This window comes from Ictidomys tridecemlineatus, chromosome 5 (genome assembly GCF_052094955.1).
Source record: "Ictidomys tridecemlineatus isolate mIctTri1 chromosome 5, mIctTri1.hap1, whole genome shotgun sequence".
Lineage (NCBI taxonomy): Eukaryota > Metazoa > Chordata > Mammalia > Rodentia > Sciuridae > Ictidomys > Ictidomys tridecemlineatus.
In genome coordinates, this window is record NC_135481.1 from 13,325,684 (window position 1) to 13,344,520 (window position 18,837).

At 40.8% G+C, this 18,837-nt stretch overlaps 2 long non-coding RNA genes across 2 annotated transcripts in view; one reads left to right on the forward strand and one right to left on the reverse strand.

The window, feature by feature from the left end:
- The window catches only part of LOC120886483 (uncharacterized), an 83,343-nt gene that overhangs the window by 10,037 nt on the left and 54,469 nt on the right, over positions 1 to 18,837 (forward strand). The gene's annotated exons all lie outside the window — the stretch shown is intronic.
- LOC120886159 (uncharacterized) lies at positions 1,063 to 8,632 on the reverse strand. Its single transcript, XR_013438712.1, has 3 exons — positions 7,498 to 8,632; positions 4,751 to 4,824; positions 1,063 to 1,445 (listed from the first exon to the last, which is right to left on the reverse strand). It is a non-coding gene; the product is annotated as an uncharacterized LOC120886159 (long non-coding RNA).

The window sequence follows — 18,837 nt, forward strand, 5'->3', positions numbered from 1 at the left end:
TTCCTTATCACTATTAAGAGCCCCTTAGTTTAAGTTCATTTATGAGCCATTGATGGTCCAAAAAATCAGTGGTGAATATATATATATATATATATATATATATATATATAAATACATATGATTCATGAGATGAGAGATTTGGATATTTTTATGCAGTAAAAATTAAATGCAGCAATGTGTTATATCCATGTGCTCTGAGCCAGGGACCCACCTCTGCAGAACCCCCTGTTCTCTATTGAAGGCTTGAGAACACAAGAATGCTTTCTTTTAAAACAAAGGATGGACAAATTATCTCAAGAAGAGGATTGGTTAGCAGGTCTCTTGGATTCAAGACAAGTAAGTAGCACCATCCTATCCCACCCAAGTCTCTAGAAGTATAGAGAAATAAGACAATAAAAGCAGATGGAGGGCTGGGGATGTGGCTCAAGCAGTAGCGTGCTCGCCTGGCATGCGCAGGGCGCTGGGTTTGATCCTCAGCACCACATTAAAAAAAAAAAAAAAGATGTTGTGTCCACTGTAAACTAAAAAATAAATATTAAAAAGTTCTCTCTCTCTCTCTCAAAAAAAAGCAGACGGAGACCAGAAGGGCCCCTTTATTAATGGGGTGGGCCTGGTATTTGGGCTTTCTAGGTATTAATCGATTGTACATACCCAGGAGTATTGGCTTGGGAATTTCTGCTCTTGGAGGAGCCTGACTGATGGTGTGCTTTCTTTAGGGCACTGTGTTACAAAGTGTTACAAAGAATGGTGCATCTTTACATCAAATGATCCACACCAATGGGAATGATCTTTCCCTCCTAAGAAATGACCTCAGGGTTTAGGAAAGCCACAGGACTAGATAGAGCATATAGAATTTTATACAAAATAATATATTTAATTGTGAATGCAGTTCAAAATGAATTTTTTTAGGTTGACATAAATAGGGATCAAATAGAAGTGGTAAGTTTTATTTCTCTGTCTTTAGCAAATACCATTTAATAAACATCAAAGACATTCTTGTAAAATGAATGGACAATGCCAAATGGTTGAGACTGAGGACCCCAATTTTGAGCACCTCTTGCAGCTCTTTGTGAGAAGAATGCCTAGATTTGATTCTGAAGTTTGTAGCAGGAGAAAGAGAAAATATTTTTGGCCCAAACATTTGAGTTACATTTTAAGAAGAGAGTCAGTGTATCCCATGCAGAAAAATTCACCAAAAGCACTTTATGGCATAGCTTTTATTTGGCTTTGCTGAGTAATACATGTTGGGAAATGTTTCTGATAATGAAGGACTAAGGGGTCTGGATTAACTGTCTTCCTCAGCACAATAAGATACTAGACAAAATATGTATTTTTTAGAAATCTGCTTGAAGATTCCAGTCAACAGATGAAATGGAAAAGTCTACTGGGTAGAGGTTGGAGAGCCAGAAATTTGGAATCTGGAGCTTTCGGGATATATTCTCTGGCTGAAATTGGATTAAATGAGAAATCAATAACAAGAAGACATCTAGGAAAAAACACATTTTTGAGATGAAACAACACGTCTCCATATAACCCATGGGTCAAAGAAGAAATCCCAGGAAACTTTAAAAATACTTTAGACTGCCTGATGAAAATACAGCATCTACATTTGTAAGATTTGTCTAAACTGGTGTTTGGAGGGAAATGTTTCAAATGCTTATACTAAAAACGATGAAAGGTCCAAATTTAATGCTCAAAGTTAACTTTTAAAAGGCTAGAGGAGAGAAAAAAATGTAATCCAAAATAAGTAGAAAGGGGAAAAATATAAAAGCAAACAACAATATGGAAGAGATCAGATAGTACAAAAATTAATAAGGTCAAATGTTGTTTCCCTGAAAAGGTAAACCAAATTGGTAAGTCCCTAGCTAGACTCACCAAGAAAATACAGAGGAGAAAAATGACCAATATCAGGAATAAATGAAGCTTATTACTAGAGACACTACACACAATAAAAAGAAGGGAGTGTCCTAATTTATGCCAACAAATTCCACAGCACAGACAAAATTACTAATATAATTTATGAGAACTGAAACAGGAGCTCAGATCTACCTTTATTTATTAAATAAGTTTTATTATTTAAAAAAAACTTCAAAAGGGAGAGGGATAAGAGCGGGGGTCATGAACTAAAATCGATTTCCACGCATTTATGAACCATGCCTGTATTTGTCAGGACGAACCAAGCTACTATGTATAACTATAAAGATCTAATAATAAAAGAAAAGAACTAAGAACAGGGGAGAGTTAGAAGACAGGGGAGAATGAGATCCCAAGGGTGCATCATCCTCTTTAAAAGAGTGGCTTGTGGCATAGCACTGGTGGACAGATGGAGAGGCTGGGTGGCAATTACATTAAGTGGCTGCTGATCCAGGCGGAGGGCTATGGACACTGTCATAACATGAGCAGTTTATAGTCCACATGGCTTCCTACAAAATCATCAGCTTCCTGGTAGCTCAGAAGTGAAAAATCTCTTTGTATTCTTGAAAGTACAAAGAGAACATTATATAGGCTCAGAGAAATTATCCTAGGACAGTAAATCTGAAACCTAGCTGTTACTTCCCTTGCCTACGCCCTGTTTACTCCCACCCCAATTTGTGCTAAAGAGTTGACATGTATAATGAGCCCGAGAAAGAAACAATGGTGGGGCTGGGGTTGTGACTCAGTGGTAGAGTGCTTGCCTCTCATGCATGAGGTACTGGGTTCAATCCTCAGCACCACATAAAGGTAAAAATAAAAATATTGGGTCCACCTAAAACCAAAAAAAAAAAAAATACTAAAAAAAGAAACGATGGCTAGTTAAAAGGAATCCACACGGAACAATATATAGACACTCAATTTTTGACATAGGAAAGGGCCATAATGTGTATTCACACACACATGCGCGTGCACACACACACACTGTGTAACAGCAAAGAAACTGGTACTCTTGATACATGAAACTTCTAGGAAAAAATGTAGGAGACCAAGAAAGATATGATAAACTCTTCAAGATGGGATTAAAATTTAAAAATTAAGTAGCAGAAAGGAGCATAATAAACACTTTTAAAAGAAAACATAAATGGTCAACAGGTATAGGAAAAGACACTCAATGTCATTGTTAAGAAAATGCATATCAAAAGTACAATATTACTTTATATTTTCTAGAAAGGCTGTTAAAAAAAAGCAAAAGGTAACAAGCATTGGCAAAGATGTGGAGAAATCGGAACTCTTGTACACTACTGGGAACGTAAAGTATGGAGGCTCTCAGCAAATTAAAAATGGAACAGTCTTGCTATCCATCTTTTCCTCTTCAGCACACATGTACAAAAGAATGGAAATTATAGTCTCAAAAGGATATTTCCACTCATCTCATTCACAATAACTGATACATGGAAATATCCTAAGGGTCCATCACTGATGAATGTATAAAGAGAAATGTTGTCTATACATACAGAGGAGTAGTATTCAGCTTTAAAAAAGAGAAGAGCATTCTATCATCATTTGACAGCATGAATGAACCTAAAGAACTTTTTAAAAGTAAAACAATCTATGACAGAAGGAAATTTCTTCACAATTCCCCTCATATGAGGTGTCTAAAATGGTCAATGTCATGTCATGGAAGCATCAAATACAATAGTGTTTGCAGGGGTCTGTGGATGGAGGAAACAATGGTTGCAGAGTACCAGTCATGATAGATGAGTAGGTTCTACAGATCTGCTACATACATTGTGTTTTTGCTTAACAATATGGGAGTATGCACTTCAAAGCTTTTAAGAGTAGGTCTCATGTTAAATGTTATATTGTATAAAAACAAAGGGACACAAGGATTAAGTTTTTGAGGTGTTGGTATTACCTTGATTGGGGTGATGGCATCACAGCTGTTTGTGTATGTACAAATTTGTCAAATTGTACATGATAGATATGGGGTGCCTTTTTTTATATCAGTTCTACTTCAATATAACTTTTTAAAACTCTGAAAACAAACTTTCCATAAAGGGAACTATAGACTCAAATAGCTTTCTTGGTAAATTCTGTTAAAAATTCATGGATAAAATAAAATAATACCAATTTTACATAAAATTCTTCAGAAAATAAAGAAAGTGGGACCACTGTATAATACTGGAGTTAGCATAACCCTAATCATGATCTGTGAAAGTTAATCCCAAAATTAAAAAAAGATCAATATCCCTCATGAACATAGATACAAAAATTTCTAACAAAATTTTAACAAATTAAACCCAACAGTATATAAAAAGGATAATACACAATGACCTTGTGGGTTTTATTCCAGAAATGCAAGGTTGGCTTAACATTTGAGAATCAACTAATATCATTCATTAAGAAAGGAGAAGGGCAATATAATTTCCATGCGTGCAGAAAATGAATTTGAAAAGACTTAAAATTGACTAATAATATAATCTCTCAGTAAACTACAACAAAAAAAACCCTCCTCAATTTACTATTGGTTATCAATGAAAACCCTACAGTTTCACACCTTCAGGGTGAAACAGTGAACACCCCATCCCTAAGCCTGAATAAAGGTCAGGGGGCAGCTCTCACTGCTACTCTCCAACATTGTTCTGGAGATCCTAGCCATTGCAATAAGGCAAGGAAAAGAAATTAAAATATGTAGATTAAAAAGTAAGACGTAAAAGTGCTTTTGTTTTGCAAGTAACATAATTGTTTATATAAAAATTTCAAAAAAACCTACAAAGAGCTGTTAGAATTAAAAACTGAGGGCTGGGATTGTGGCTCAGCGGTAGAGCGCTCTCACCTAGCACGGGTGGGCCCGGGTTCGATCCTCAGTACCAAATAAAAATAAAGGCATTGTGTTGTGTCCATCTACACCTAAAAAATAAATAAATATTTTAAAAAACTGATTTTAGCCAAGCTGCTGAATACAAGTATATACAAAAGTTGATTGTAATTTTATATATTAGCATCAAATAATTGAAAAATGAAATAAAAATATTCATGTACTACAATGTCAAAAAATAAAATACTTAGAGGATAAACTATAACAAAAGACTTGTATGCTAAAATAAAAGAACATTGCTGAGAGAAATTAAAGGTCTAATATATATATATATATATATATATATATATATATATATATATATATATATATAAAATACACGCACACACACCATATTCACACATCATAAGATTCAATGTTGTTAAATGTCAATCTCCAAATTGGGATGATGAATCTGTGAATCAATCTAAATCTAAGCAGACTAATTAAAACTAGCAATTGACAAACGGATTTTTAAAAATTGAAATTGTAAAGAACCAGGAATAGCAAATGATGCAAAGACAAATAGATCAGAGGAATGGAAGAGTCCAGAAATGGACCCACGTATACATGAGTGATTGCTTTTTGTCAAAGATGCCAAGATAATTCCACAGAGAGAAGATTGACTTTTCAATAACTGCATATGTCAGCTCTCATTGAACTAAACATTAAAAAAACACAAATAAGTTCTTATATTCAAAATATACTCAATAATATTAAATATATATAATGAATTATTTATAAGTCAATGAGAAAAAATAAACCAATAAATACCTACTGGAAAAAATCAACAGAACAGACACTTCAAGAAAGGCTATTAAGTATATATATAGGTGTGCAAGCTCATTATCACAGAAATGCAATTTAAAACACAAATGAGTATTCCCTAAGCTTCCATAGAATGGCTAAAATGAAAAGATTGAAAATATCAATTCTGATGATGTTGGGAATGTGAACTGGTAAAACCACCAGTTTGATTTTTATCTACTTAATTTTCAGATTCACATACTCCATGACTCAGCCATTCTGCCCTTATACCTGCATACAACATAGGTACCTCAATGTGCTAAGAGACATATACAAGAATGTTTATAGCAGCCTGATTTATACTAGTCCAAATTGACAATAGAGTGGAAAAATTAATTGTGAGTTATTCATACTAAGACATTCTCACAGCAAAGAAAAGCATAAGCTGCAGCTTCACCCAGCAATGTGGTCAAAGCTTGCAAACGTAGTGCTGAGTAAATCAAGCTAGACACAAAACAAAGGGAGATTCCACTCATTTAAAACAAACAAACAAACAAAAACCCCACCAAAAAACAGGTGCAACTAAACTGCAGTGTTTAAGTATGTGTGCCTAGTTGATGATAACACTGAAAGAAAAGGAAGAAAAGTGATGACTATGAGAATCTGTGGATTAGTGTTCTGTCGGGGAAGTGGATCCTGTGAACACAGGATTAGCTGGTGGAATTCGTCCTCATGCAGTTAGGGCAGAGGATGGGGAAGTACACATTCAGAAAGGAGTGGAAGGAGGCAGAAAAGCTACCAAACACTTTGGAGTTTCTGAGGACCTGGAAACCAGACACGCAAGCTGCTGAAACAGGACTGTGAAGTGTTGCTGTGGGATAGATGTCACTACAAGGCTGGTGCCTCTGCACAGCTGCCATGGCTGAGAGTGTCCATTGTGAGCTGGGGTCGCTGTTGGTCCAGCTGGATCCCCATCAGAAGGAAGGACTGGAGGTACAGGATGAGGACAGGGACCTCTGGGTCTATCACCAAATCTGACCGTGTCAACTTCTGTAAAGTAAGACCTGCTGTTTTACTCCTGCCTTCTAAAGCTTTGCTCAAGAGAAAAATAAAGGTTGCAGGGATGGAGTAAAGAAGGGGAGGAAAAGTGTCCGAGTTATTCTACAAGTAATTCAGGGATTCCAAGGAGCCTAATTCCAGCTTGTTCGAATGGATACAATGTGAACCTGTGAGTCAACACGGAGGGTACACCTGAAGGGAAGGCACCCAGAGGCTTCTGGGGGCTTGACAATGTCCTCTTTCTTTTCAGGGTGGTGGCTACACTTTGTAGCTGTATGTGTTTGCTTTGTGAACTGGGCATATGTAATATTACAAAACCAAATTTTAAAAACAAAAGCCAAAAAAAAAAAAAAAAAACTCCTATGACATATCTCTTGAAGCAGCTAGGCCACTGTGTGCTGATTAGTTCTAGAGAGAAGATGACTGCAAAAATGCAAAGAAAAGAATCCCCTTCCTGGCTCTTTGCATTGCAAAACTTAGACTCTTCACATAATGGGAAGGTGTACAATCACGATACTGTCTTGACAGATACCAACAGTGGACTTGGATTAAAGGAAAACCCAGCCTCAGATGTCACTTGGGTAAATCAAACAGTATTTGCCTACCAAAAATAAACAGAAGGAGGCTATGCAGTCAGGATACAGGGCAGAGAGATGAGCAATATCATCTGAGACAGGTAGAGGGGCACACGTGATTGGCTCATACGTGTGCATGGCAGTGTCTGAGCTGGGATCTCATCAGAACTGAGGATCCACTGTGAGGCTCCCATTGGTGCCAGCAGTGTGCACCGAAGGTGAGTGCAGTTCTGTTTACTAAAGCTGGTTTTTATTATTTGATGAATCAAGGTGAATACTTCCAGGTTTAAAACTGGTGCAGTTCAGCAGTGGGTCAGTGAAATTATGTGCCACAGACCATCTCACCTGAGCCAGGTGCCCTTCATCAATCTCTGGAATATGACTAAACAGTGTGTGCAGTATGATCCCGTCCACTCCTAAAGACAGTCCTCTGTAACCACCAACGTCCTCCACTCCAAACAGCCGTCTCCAGGCATGGCTCCATTCAGCGATGTGGACTGGAACAAGGTTAGTTGCCCAGGTACGTCTAGGAATCATGCTCCTGAGCTCTTAGACCAGGGAGGAAAGTAGCTGAAACAGAGGTAATTATTTGGGAAAAACAAAAAACAAAACAAAACAAAAAACAACAACATCATGGGTGACAGCCACTCTCTTCTTCTAACACTCCCAATGAGAATCCCCCACCCCATCTGGGGCTAGGCAGACAGAGCTGGGTTTTAAAAAGCTACGGTCTCTCACCTGCTAACCCCTCTTCTATCCTCAGTGGCACAAAGGTGAGGGTCGGACTCTGTAACTCACTCTCCTCCTTGCCAGCTGCTCCCTGTTAGGTCCACCAATAGGGGGCGCCAAAATGAGCCCGGAAGTCAGGAGGACTGACAAGCGCTGCGCCTTCCTGTGTGCTCGCAGTCGTGTCAGCGTCACTCCACAGCAGTATTGGTTCCGGGTTCCGTCCTCTCCTTAAGTTCCCATAATTGGCCCATCATAGCCCCTATCAGCAGCAGCCAGCCAGCGCCCCTTCCTGAGTCCTAACTTAGGGAGATCTGCCCCCTGAGTTCCCGCAGGACACCAGCATATGGTCCAAGTGCCCACCTCAGAGATCCAGGTCTCAGCTCTGAAGTCCCCTCCTCCTGTCTCCTGAGGTTCCACTACAAGTTTGGGTACTCTCTTCTAGGAAATCCGTGTCCCAGTTCTGGGAGGCCCTCCTCCTAGACCCTGGTTCTGACAACCCCAGTCCAAGTGGTGAAAGCGTTTCTTAGAGTTTCAGTGTGCAGTGTTGGTGTCTGTTCCTTTTCTGCCTCTATCCAAACCTGTTATGGTTTGAATATGGTTTGAACGTGTCCCTCAAAGTTCCATGTGTTAGACGCTTGGTCCACAGTGTAGTAATGTTAAGAGGTGGTGGAACCACTAGGAAGTGAGGCTCAGTGGGAGGAAATTAGGTTAGTGGGAATGCTGCCCTCAAAAGGGATTGTCTACTTGTAGGACTCAGTGATTCTTGTGAGAGTGGGCTGTTATAAAAGAGCAAACCTGGCCCCTCCTTGTTGTCTGGTTGCCTGTCTCACTGTGCAATCTCTCCCATGTGTGTTTCTGGGATGCCATCCACCATGAGGCCTTTCCCAGAGTCATTTGGAAGCCAGAGCTATGCTCTTGGACTGCCAGAACTGAGAAAACAAACCTCTTTTCTTTATAAAGTACCTAGTCTCAGGCATTTTGTAATAGCAATGGAAAATGGACTAATACAATTCACTAAATTGTGTTAGTCAAATACACTGCCAATTCACTAAATCCTCTTTTTGACTGCGAAGGGGGGGGGCAATGAAAGTGTTCTGGAATTAGATAGTGGTGATCATTAAAATTTTATGTCATGTGAATTATATCTCAGTAAAAATATCAATCCTCTACATTGAAATATCTGATTAGACTAGACCCAGGATTATATGGAATTAACCAAGGAGAGTATGTTAGTTTTGTAACAGCATAGCTGGGGCATAGGGTACCCAAATACTTAATCAGACAGTATTCTGAGTATCTCTGTGATGGTGTTTTAAATGAGATTAACGATTACATTGAGAGACTCCGAGTAAAGCAGATTGCCCTCCATAATGTGAATGAGCTTCATCTAATCAGTCAAGTCCTGAATAGAGCAACAAGATCAGTCTCACCCAATCAAGAGCGATTTCTCCAGCAGAACTGCCTTCAGACCTCATCTGCACCCTTGGCTTTCCCTGGTTCTACTGCAGACCTTGGACTCGAACTGGAAGCTTGAACTAGGTTTCCAAGCTGCAGGCTCACGATATAGAGTTTAGACTTGCCATTCTCACATAATCAAGTGAGCCAAAGTTTGATGGTAAACATTTCTCTATATACACATCCTCTTGGTTCTGATTCTCTGGAGAACCATGACTAATACAGGAAGTCAGCTTTTGGTGGTTTGAGGGTGGAGAGAACAAATCTGCTGAGATCCCAGCAGATTTGTGAGATCTGAAGGCAGCTGTGCTTTTTTTTCCTGGCATAGCTTTGAGAGGCAGCAAGATCTCAGAGAATTAATGGTTCTGTGGCACATCTAGGTAGATGGAATTTCCTAGTATTTCTCAGTTGCTTTCATGGAACCATAGAATGATTGCTAGGAGCCTAGGAGAGGAACAGAGGAAGTAGAGAGAATTTGAGGACAAATGATTGAGGACAGATGGGACAATGTGCATATCAACGATACCTACCTGTCTCGGTGATGTGGAGCACTCCATGAATCTCTCCACTGCCTGGAAGCCATAGTTCTCTGTAACTCCTTTGGAACTCAGATTCCACCCCAGAGAAAATGGGAGCTGTTTCCATAAAAAAGAAATTCAAGTCAGTTTTTTTTTTTTTGTACCAGAGATTGAACCTATAGGCACTTACCCCTGAGCCTCATCCCTAGCCCTTTTTATTTTTTATTTTGAGACAGGTCTCCCTAAGATGCTTAGGATTTGTTTGGGGAGATTAATGAAAGCATTCTCCTTTACATATCCAAATTTCATGAATTCAGAACCACTTCAAAAGATAACGTCTTTTATTTATTTTCAAGATAGATTTGGCATTTTTGTGGTATGGCATGAAGTGAATTCTCAGGAAAAAAACCTTCATATTTAAATTTGCTTCTTAGCATCCAGGAACCCATTAGGTAGGAAGACAGCTGGATGGCTGGCGTGAAGGTCGTTCAGTGGGTGGCTGTGAGCAGAAGGTTTGAAGAACTGAGAAAACATCATCTAAAATTTATATACAAGAGTAAAAGTCCTCACATTGCTGTAAAGTTTGGAAAACAAGAGCCAAAAAGAAAAGTTGATGTGTCAGACAGAAGGTCAAAGAAAGCAAGAGACAGCACAGAATCATGCATTTCCTGAATAGGAACAGGTGGACTGAGGAGTGGAGAGGACAGAGTCTACAAGCAACCTTCATGCATGGAACCCTGGGCTAAGAGGAGCCAGGGTGGTGATTAAATGTTAAATGGCATTGAAAAAACTTATATATGAAGAAAAAACTGAATTCCTACATGTTATCCCACACAAAGTTGACCCCCTTAGATTTAAGATCTAAATTTGAAAGGTGAAACTATAAAGTTAAAAGGAAAAATTGTTAAGAAAAATATCTTTGCAATTTGGAGAAGCCAAGAACTTCTTAGGTAAGACCCTCAAAACCTCTTTCCTAAGGGACAAAAATAAACACATCAATGACAACAAAATTAAAATTGTGGTTACATGAAGATCTTCACAGATGAAATTAATAGACAGGTAAGGGATTGGGAGGTATTTTTTCATAATTTCAGAAAATTACCGGGGTGGTGACATATCCAAATCTGAATGCCAGCAACATACTTTCAAATATTTCAACAAGCTATATTTATATATATTCACACCAATGTGAATAAATTTAACACTACTGAACTATATACACTTACAATACATTATGTATTTCTTACCATAATAAAAAGCAAATAAAATAAAGATCAATTTAACACTCGGTCCAGAGGATTACAATCAACTGAGAGTTGGGTTACATATAAAAAACCACCACCGGAGCTAAGGTTGTGGCTCAGCGGTAGAGTGCTTGCCTAGCACGTGAGAAGCCCTGGATTTGATCCTCAGCTCCACATAAAAATGAATAAATAAAATAAAGGTATTAAAAAAACCCAACACACACAGAATTATATATATATATTATATATGTATATGCATTAAAATGTATACTCTGTTGTAAAAGCCATAAAACTTTTCGTTAGTTTGAAATTCTTCAAAATAAAGAATTATAGCTGGGCATGGTGGCACACGCCTGTAATCCCAGCAGTTTGGAGGATTGAAAGTTCAAAGCCAGCCTCAACAACTTAGTGAGGTCCTATGCAACTTAGTGAGACTTGTCTCTAAATAAAAAATTTAAAAAGGGCTGGGGATGTGGCTCAGTGGTTAAGAATCCCTGGGTTCAATCTCTGATACAAAAAAAAAAAAAAGAAAGAAAGAATGAATGAATGAAAATAGCAATAAAGAAAAACTACTAAGAACAATGTAAAAAAAAAACAACTAGTAAAAGACATAAATGGGCAATTCACAGAAAGGGGAGTTTGAGTGGACAATACATGTAGAGGTGTTCAGCAGCACTGCTAGACACCGGATGGAAACACCAGTACCAGAACGAGATGTACATGATGCTCATCAGGTCGACAGACACTGGAAACTGCATTATGCCAGAAGTTGGTGAGGCTCGTCCAGTGGTCTTAGAGAGCTGGTGGTGCAGAGTGCAAGTGGGTACACAGGCACCCTAGGATCTTGCCATCTGCTCTTGGATGCCAGAGAGCCTCAGGAGGACACATGTACTGCGATGTCATCCTCCCTTGGGGCCTGTCGATAGGACACGGGATCAGGCAAATAAGCTGGACATCTGCCAGTAGAAGTCCATTTCCTACCCTCACCCTTGTTAGAAAACAAGAAACCAGAACTTCGGCATGACCCCAGAAAGAGAGGAAGGAGACACCAGAATCTGGGGACCCTCTGGAATATTGTAGGACTCAGGAATAGAATTAGTTTGAGGTGAAGAAAATAAATACAATGGTATTTGTTGCATGTATAAACTTAGAAATTTATTCCTGGGGCATTGTCATTAGCTGCCATCAGCCTCCCTACCTTCCCAGAAGCCAAATGAAAGATAATGCTTAAGCCAAAGGATCACATCCATAGTGGAGCAATCTTAGGCTCAGGCATTGTAATAAGGGGATATTTTCGCATGTGCAGGTCAGGAAATCCATGGTTCAGCACATATGAGATTTGTATGCCTGGTTTGAAACAGTCTTTTTTTTTTTTTTTTTTTTAAAGAAATCCTGGTATTTCTGTTTCTTAAAAGTGTAACTGTATTTTAAACACAAAACAACAACAACAACAAAAACATACCAAAACAATAACAACAACAACACCCCTCACCCAGATGTTGGAATGTATGGCAAGTTCTGAGCAAATGTGTTTGGATGAGTGTCTGCAGAGGCATCCTGGGATGGGATGCTCAGTAATCAATTGCATACTTCTTGCCAAGGATAAGGGTATAGGGAAGAAAAACAAATATGTGTAGAAATTTACTATTTACTAGGTAGGAATTTTGTGTGCAGAAAATACATTTACAGTGTAGTTCATTTACCATGTTGAAAAAAAATCCCTCAAGTTAAAAAAAAATAATATATCAGTTTTTGTTGTAGGTGTTGTTATCTTTTAGTTTACAAAGGAACTTAAATTCCAATTACTGTGTCTGTCTTCCTGTACAGCGAGGGCCTGTTCTTGAACTTGCTGTAACCAAAGGCCAGAACAGAGTTTTTTCCTGGTGAACTTCAAAGGAGTCTTTGCTTGTTGAATTTATGCAAGAACAAAATCTTGGCAAGAGAAGTGTTCTGAGCAGCAAGCGCCTTCTGAGAAGAACCTGGGCTGATGCCTCTGGGCTCCTAGGAGGAGGGTCAGGGTGGGAGGGCAGAACTAATTTGGACTGAGTAACCAGCACACGCCCTGATACAAAGGTGCTGGACATAGTCTCTTGATTTCTACTCTTTTCTTGAAGCAGACCTCTCCCCCAATGCCATTTACAAATGAGAACACTGAGGTCCAAAGGGATTAAAAATCAGCTTGGCCAAGGTCACTCTGCCCAAGGACATGTAGCCCAAGGTCACACTGCCCAAGGCCAGCCCGCTAGTTCATGGACGTGCTAAGATTCCAACTCCGGTAATGTCTACCATGTTGGGCTACTACATCCAAATGAAAATGGAAAACTACTTTGAAGCTTTATCACAGGCCTCAAAAGTACTCCACTAATTTGACCTCATCTTAAAAGGTATCCCATCCCATCCTCAAGATTCTCTGGAGCTCTGAAGCTGTTGGCAGAAAATAGCCACAGGAATGACTACTGTTCCAAATTGAGTCTGTAGATTTCAGGTCATTCTGATCTCTATTCCGTATGCAGACTTGATTAATATCCCACTTTCAGGTTAAAAATGTCAGTTCTCTGAAAAATGAAAAATATAAAAAAGTCTTTGCAGTCATTGGGTTCTCCTGGAGAGAGGCTCAGCTGCCTGAGAACACTTCCAATTGCCCAAAGAGATGAAGCTGGAGGAGACGTGGTCTAGTGTCTAAGCCCTCAAGAGAATGGATTTTGAGGCAGTGATCTTGAGGGTATTTGTCTTTCAAAATTCCAGATCTGCAGGAAGGAGGAGGTGTCAACTGCAGACCCAGGTTGAATATTCAAACTGACATTCACCTGGAATGATGCAGAGGGAGCTTTAATAGCCCAGCAAAGGATTCTCCTGAAAGAAAATGTCAGACAGGCACTTTCTTTCTTTCTCACCCCTGCTCACCCCTGCACACTTAAATTTTGGCTTATACTTCAGGATAGTAGCCAGGCAGTCAACAAGAAGAAGTTAAATTAGATGGATTTCAAAGCTTTGGTTTTCAGACACGAATAAATTAGGGGAATGATAAAGCATTGGCAAAAACCTGCAAGAGGCCAATCTTAGAGTGGTTCATCCTGCTGGAGTCAGCTTTGGCCTTGGTGGAGATTCTGCTAGGTAGGGAATTGCAACAGCAAGGCGTGTGTGTGTGTGTGTGTGTGTGTGCACACACACACGCACACAAAGGCACCCTGAATTCTGTCATATCTTGGGATTAAAAGGAGAAATCCAATCCAAAGTGAATTCAATGTAATTAGGGCCAACAGAATTGTTCTGCTTCCAGTTGAAAAGTTTGTCTCAGACAGGCCAGCTTTGCCGGGACTTTGCTGAAAACCCTGATGATCCTATTAGAAGATAACACGTCTGCATGCTGTTAGGCTGTGGTTCATTGTGTTAGATTCTGGGTGATTATAGAGGCCTCCCTTGTACTTTTTCCTCCAAAAAGGGAGATGACTCATGTGCTAGGGCCCTGTTATTTACAGGAGGGTGACAGGGTTTTATAAAGAAGACTCAAAATTGAATGTTCTAAATTAAAACTCAAATTTTATGGCCAGTTCTACTTACCCATGCTCATTCTAACATCAATCATCTATTTACCTATCTATCATCTATCACCTAATTATTTAACAAATACTTATTCATCACCTAGTATCTGCCAAGTCACAGGAAAAGCTTCAAATAAAAAAGCCCTAGGGGCCAACATTTTTTAAAAAATATTTTTAGTTGTAGATGGACACAATGCCTTTACTTGTTTATTTTTATGTGGCGCTGAGGATTGAACCCAGTGCCTCATATGTGTGAGGCAAGCCCTCTGCCACTTAGCTACAATCCCAGCCACCCCCAGAGGCCAACATTTGACTCACCTCCTAGAGCTTGTTAAAAATCTGGATCCCAACTCCTCTTTCAGGAATTCTGATTCAAGAGCTACTATTCATTGAACACTTATTATATACTAGGCAAGGTATGTAATTTAATTTGACCTTTACAACACCCATTCCAGTATCAATGATTATTCTTGTTTTATAGGGGAGGCTCACAGAAGTTGAATGATTTTCCTCGGGTCTCACAGCTATTAGTAACAGGATTCAAACCCAGATTCATCCAAATCTAAAGCTGGTGCTCTTTCCATCAGACTGCCTTTCAGTTCCACCCCAGTCTTGATGCTAGTCACTCACCTGACAATGCACCTGCCTAGGTAGGCTGGCAATGTGGATGTGGACCTGACAGACTTGATTTGGGTCTCCCAGCATGTTTGCTCTTGCATCTTCCCTGGGTGAAGCGTTTGTTTTTGGAAACCAATATCTTCAGGGAGAGGTCTGAATTCCTTGGTTTGGCAACCAAAGCTCTTTGGACTTCCTGTGTTCTTTTCAACCCTATCCCTCACACCTCCTCCACTCAAGTTTGAGGGTCCAGCTGGTCTGCTATCATCTCAATGCCCAGAGGTTATAAAGGAGGGTTTTCTTTCCTTATTTCAAGGGCTTGCCCTCCCATCCACTCTGGCTTTCAAGGACTTTTTGTGTCTGATTATCCTCTCTCCCCTGCATTATCAATCTCCCTCTCTTTTTTTAAATATTTGGTTTTTTTAGGTGTAGATGAACACAACACAATGCCTTTATTTTTTATGTGGTGCTAAGGATTGAACCCAGGTCCCCCCACCCCACCCCCCTGCTAGGGGAGGGCTCTACTGCTGAGCCACAATCCCAGCCCGATCAATCTCCCTCTCTTTCTACAGCATCCCTTCAGCAGGCAAAGTGCTCTGAAGCCTTCCATATTCAAAAACTCTTCCATCTAGCAATTGTGTCATCCTCTGTTCCTCATATCAGCAGAACATCTCAAAAGAGATTTTTCCATCAGCTATCTCGTCCTGCTCCCTTCCCGTTCAGTTTCAGCCTCCCACTGAAATTGCTCATATCAAGGTCACTGATAACTTTCATGCTGACAAATCCCAAATCCTTTTCTATTCTCCTCTTAAATTCTCTGCATTGTTCAACCTCAGGGACTACTCCTTTATAAAGAAAGACGGTCCCAGATTTACATTGGTTCCACTTATAATTTTTAAACTTTACAGTGGTTCAAAAGCCATAGGCATTTAATAAAAACTACTTCAAATTCTGAATTGTGGTCTTTTCCCAGGCTGGCAACATGTACTTCAACACCCTCTCTCTCAATGGCAGGCAGCTCAGCAAGCTGCAGCTCCCAGTCAGCCGTGGGATCACAAGGGAAAATGACCCACGCTCGACAGTGTATTTTGGAAACAAGTATTTCATCCGTTAGATGAGCTGCCTAATTATTATAAAATGGGATTTGTGTTAGATGACATTGTCCACCATTGGCTAAAGTGAGTGTTCTGAGCACACATAAGGTGTGTTAGGCTAAGCTATGATGTTTGGTCAGTTAGGTGTATTAAATACATTTTCAATTTTAGGCTTTTTTCCATTTACCATGGATTTATCAGAACCTAATCCCATTGTAAATTGAGCATCTGTACTTTCTTCCTTTTGCTTCCAATTCTCTTGAGATCAACACAGGTAGCAGAACCCACCCTAGATTATTTAGGCAGGAAGGGATTGAATGGAGGGAGCCTGGTGCTTATCAGGACATTGGAGGATGGGCGGAGTCAGCATAACTGCCTCCTGGACCGCTGCTGGAGAACTGGCCTGCCACGGGAGCTGCAGCTCTGCTGTGGCCAGGATGCACACTACAGCTCTTGGCTCCAGGTCCATGTTGTCTCTGCTGCAGTCCCTGCCAGCTCAGCAAAGCCTTGCCCCAGCCTCTTGATGCTCAAAGAGCTAGAGATCCTCTGGGACCCTCTGTTAGAGTTGTTGCAGGAAAATCAAATACCTCCCTGGCTGAGCTTGCCAGGAGTCACCACTGACCCTATCAGGTCCCATCTTCCAGCTCCTGAGCTAGTGCACCTGCTTAGAGAAAGCTAGGTCCCCTGCAGGCCTGAGCTGTGTGGAGGTGGGGAAAGATATTCTTAGCATGGTACACTCTAGTGGGCAGTGAGGGCACATCTGAGGAGGTGGCAGTGGAACTAAGTGACCCTCAGCTTCTCCTTTCTCATAGTCTGATTCTTCTCAGGCTCCCTGTTCGTTCCTGACCAGAGGGTAGGTGGTTGGTTTGGTGTTGGGTATGCTGGTTCGAGACAGTGGCTTAAGATCCAGTGTGGCAGCCAGCAGCCAGACCACACTGGCCTCCTTCCTGTCTGAGCTGTCTCACTTTCTGGCCATTATAGAAAATACTCCTTTCTGGGCCGATTTCCACTTGACCAGCTTGCTCTTAATGGGAATCATAGTTCACTCTAAATGACTGGGCAGAAGCAGCTTGGCCTGGCATCTGGCTTTCATTCTGAGGTTGTGTCCAGAATCATCTTCAAGGTTACATGACCCTGAGATTATAAAACAGGATTGGAGGTTTCCTCCTAGGCAGGGCTGGAGGCTGCCTTCTCCAGTCTGGACATCTGAGCAGCTCCAAGAGCTAAAGAGGGTGGAGTAAAACAGTTGTCAAACTCAGCCTGAAGTCTACCTCACCCTCCAGCCTTATTCTGGGAGGTGTCCAGTCCTCAGGGAAACAGGAGGTCCAGCATTATGGTCCATGTCCCCTTGTTCCTCTAAGAGGCCTGCTGCAAACCAGTGTGGTGTCTCCCTGCTGAAGAACATGCTGTCAGCCCAGAGCTTGGGCGAAGCTTCTGGAGCTGCTCACCCTGTAAATGCCAGAGAGTTCCCAATAGGCTCTGTGGGCCCTTTGGGAATCCCTGGAAGATCTACCAGGAGGCTCCTGCCTGGAGTGTCCTCTCACCCCGCCTTTGCTTCTTCCCCCTCTTGCTCCCTCCTTCTGTTCTTTGGCCTTTGTGATTTTTCTTTGAAGGAAGAAATTATTTTGCCCCAGGAAACTCATTTATAGCAAAATAAGTGAAAGGTCTGGGCATCTGGCCCCACGTGGGGCTCGTTTTCGGGTTATTGCTTTAGCGTGCCTTCATCTGGCTCAGCCACGCTTGGAAGCTCTTCCCGCCAGCATCACACCTGGTTTCAGCTGGAAGGGAAAGGACTTCGGCTTTTCATCTTCTGGGCCTCATTGTTATTATTGGAGCCAAGGTTTGGCCAGGGATCAGACAGGGGGGAAAGGGAGGGGGGCTGGGAAGCAGAGCTGGAAACTGTCCCAGAGGCCTGGGAGAAGAAAGGCCTCCCTAGGCTTTGGAATGGCTTCTCTCCCTGAGCCTGGACTGGAGCTCCCAGGCTGGCCAGCAACCTGCAGCCAGGCAGACCCCAGGGTGCAGGGACCCTCAGGCCTGGAGGATTGCTGCTGATTTGGGATCTATGAGAAAAGATTTCCTTAGGCCTCTTGTATTTTAAGTGATTCAGCTTGAGAGACTCTTAAAGAAGTGAAAAAGCAAAAGGGTTAAGCTCAGAAAACCATATGCTAAATTTCCTGAGTAGGGAGATTGCTTTTTGGGATGGTTTATAGGTTAGCGGTTAATATTTCCTTAAAAGCTGGCTTATTTCTATCCCTTAATTTTTTTTAAAAAAATGTAGATTTGAGAAAAACCAAATTACCCTTTAGCACGCCTAAGAGGATTTTGTCTATCGTATGTTTCAGGATCTTTCTGGTGTGCATATCTAGTGAAAACCATTTCCCATAAAACTACCAAGGGAGGGCATTGCGATGGGATTTTAAGCTTATTTAAAATTAATTGCAGATTCATTTCATTGCACATTCATTGAGGGTTTTTCTTTTTTCATTAT